This window comes from Equus quagga, chromosome 18 (genome assembly GCF_021613505.1).
Source record: "Equus quagga isolate Etosha38 chromosome 18, UCLA_HA_Equagga_1.0, whole genome shotgun sequence".
NCBI lineage: Eukaryota > Metazoa > Chordata > Mammalia > Perissodactyla > Equidae > Equus > Equus quagga.
In genome coordinates, this window is record NC_060284.1 from 24,541,489 (window position 1) to 24,545,005 (window position 3,517).

Here is a 3,517-nt window from a genome sequence, read left to right on the forward strand (position 1 = left end):
GGCACTTCAAAAAGAATATATCCAAGTGACCATAAACATTAGAAAAGGGTCTAATATCATAAATCATAAGATAAATGCAAGTTAACATCACCATGACATTGTAGTGCACACCTACCAAAATGTTTTAAATTAACAATACCAATAATTCTAAATGTGACCAAGGTGTGGAACAACTGGAACTCTCATACATAGCTCCTGAGTAAATTAGTATATCTACAAGGATAGGCTTTGATATTTATGGCACCAAAAGAATTACGCCTCCTGGTATTTATGCCCTTGCATAGTCCCTTCCATGTTAACAACAGGTTTGACCATGTATCTTGCCAATAGTACATCAGCAAACGTGATAGAGCATTGAGAAGTCCTCCTACATGGAGACTTGCCCTTTTGGAGTCCAGTCTATAAAGAAGATTAGGCTAGCCCACTGAACAATGACAGTCCCATGTAAAGAAGGAGGTCCTAGTCTTCCAGCCATCCCTACCAAGACTCCACACGTGGAGGAGCCCATCTTATGTCCTCTATCTCCAGCTATTCACCAGTAGCACATGGCCACATGAGTCAAAGCCAGGTGAGTCTAGCAAAACAATCCACCTAACTCATAGGATTGTGAGAAATGAAATAATTGTTGTTTTCAGCCAATAGGCTTGGAGTGTTTGTTATGCAGGAATAGAAAATGGAGTCAATCACTTTGGAAAACTGTTTGGCATTATGTACTAAAGTTTAACATAAGTACTCTGTGACTTGGTCATTTCACTCCTAAGTTGATTACTATCAGAAATATATGCACATGCACATCAGAGAGAATATAGAATGGTAATTTCAGCAGTATTTATAATATCTCCAACCTGAAAGTAACCCAAATGTAAATCAAGAGTAAAATGGATAAGTAAATTGTGGTATGTTTGTATAAAGGAATGCCCAATGCAATGAAAATGACCAAACTACACTTAGACCCAATAACGTAGATGAATTTCCCAATTGTAATGTTGAGTAAAAGGAGCTGGGCACAATAGAATACATACTACATACTGCTCGATTCCATTTATGTGAAGTTCACCAACAAGCAGATCTAATCTCTGATGTTAAAAGTCAGAGAGTGATTATCTTAGAACCAGAGAGAGGGGTTATTGATTAGAAGGGGGCACAAGAAAACTTCTGGTGTATTGGTGGGGCAAAATGAACAGCGTGGTTGTGTTCATTCTGTGGTATTTCACCTACTGTATACGTTTGAGCTGATCAATTTTCTCTTCCTATATTATATATGTGTAAAAATTTTTAAGAAATCTTCTGGGAGAAGTCTTTACACTAATAAACAAGCCAGTTGGGGCCTATAATTATAAATGTGTTCCCCCCAAAACAAAGAAAAACAAAATGAGCATGCTCTGCATTGCTTCTTCAATGCCACAGTCATCTGATGCTATCTGGACTCCTTTGTGAAATAATTGGAAAATTTAAGGCCGGATCCAAGCTTAAGATTCTCACTCACACTTTTGGGAAAATAGGCTCAGATCCTAAAACAACCAATCAGTGTGTCAGTGGAGTTTGGGGCTATCTTCAACTCTAATCTGAGAGAAATTGGGCAAGTATGCACCTATTTTGCCTCTCTCTCTTCTTGCCTTCTCTAACTTTGTCTGTCTGATTAATATTTTGTAAATGATGAAGTCTATAGTTCATCCTCATCTTTTTCATGAATGTGAAATTCTGGTGTCAGTTTAAGGACAAAATTTGAAACTTTATATCCTATCAATAAAAGTGAGATTGAAAGTGAAAGTAAGGCAGGGCTACTTGGAATTAGGCTTAATGCTGAGAAATCAGCTGTTTCTTTTTCTGACCAATAAAGTCTGTTGTTTATATCAGGGAACCAAAAAATAATTCCAGGAATAATCAAATGTTCTTGTGAATTGTGTATGATGTAAGGGTGAATAAAGATGAATTTCTCCCGCTTATAAGCTGACAAAAGCTCATTTCCCTATCCTTTTTAGAGCATTTCTTTGGAGACAATGAGCTAGGGGCTTTTCTCTAAACTGAATGTAAATAAAACTCTCCAGGGACTAAATGACACCACTGGCAGCTTTACAACCCAGAGATGTTTCCAAGCGTCTGGGTTCCATCTGTTTTGCAACGTGAACACCCAGAAAGCTAGAATTCCAGGCTCCCTGACGCCTTGGGAGCTTAACCTAGGTTCTACCTTGGCTGGAAGCATTTCATCTCAGGGAAATGAGAGAGTTTGATTATTCTTTCAGATGAGGGCAATTAACCACACAATGGCTACCTCAGTTCCCAAGTGAGCATGGGGTGAACTATCTGAAGGAGGGTATAGAAAGTTCAGAATGTAACAGCAAATGGTGCTGTCAAGTCCTCTTATGGGAAAACAGGATACCATTAATCCAAGGAAACATGTTATATATTGGCTAAAGACAGTGCAAAAGCATCTTATCTGCTTGGATATATAAACAGTGAGAAATTTCATCCTGACTTTCTAGACACTTTCAGTCTACCCAGATACCTGTCCCTGCTTCCGTTTATTCAATGATAAAATAGTTTCCTTCTTTTCTACATTGTATGGAGAGGACGTTCTTTGTTGGTAAAACTTTTAGTTCACCAACAATATGAGAAAACTGAATTTACTGCTTACCCTCCAAACCCTGTTCCAAAAGAGCTAAAGTTATTATCCATAGATAAGCTTGAACATGTTGATCAAGAATAATATACGGTATGTATAAAATTACTCTATTTATGAAAAACTTATCAATCAATAATTAGTATAGAAAATCCTAGAAGCATATATACTCCAAAATTAACATTATTTTTCACTAATCCATGGGATTAGAGATTATTTTTTATTTTTATACTTTTCTGAGTATTGTAAATTCTTTCAGTGACTATGAATTGTCTCATAATTGTAGAAAAACATATACACAACAAGAAAGTAATTTCCTTTTGAAAAAGAAAATCATTTATTCAACAAATTTTCTTCTAGGTATTGAGTATCACAATCCATTAGTCATTTATTTGTTAGAAAAGTGCTTAATAAGCAATGACAATATACAAAGTCTGTCATGCATTAGTGTTCCACTGTGCACAATTGAGTTATTATATTAAGGTAGCTCGTGTAAGAAAAGTGGCTTGGAATGAGGGATTGGACTGGGCTCCTTGGTTTAGATAGAAACCAGGGGCATTTGCCTTAGTTGCAGCATCCAACATTATATCCTGGTAGGGAAATAAGGAACAAATTATTATTTTATCCTTGTGGTAATTTACTTTAAAGCATTTCAGACTAAGCAGTGTGCTGTGTGTTTCTAAGCTGCCTCTTATTAAACCCATAGGGTTATTAATGAGCACGTGAATTGCCCTGATCTGAAATCATGACCTTATGAGTTGGTGATTTGGCACAGGAAGTATTCTTTTCTGAATTAACAACAAGGAGTTTGCTTACTGACGTAGGCGTTGGTAGAAATAATGAAATTCTTGGTATTCAAAGTATGTGATCAGTTAGAAGTGAACAGGGTCAGCTACC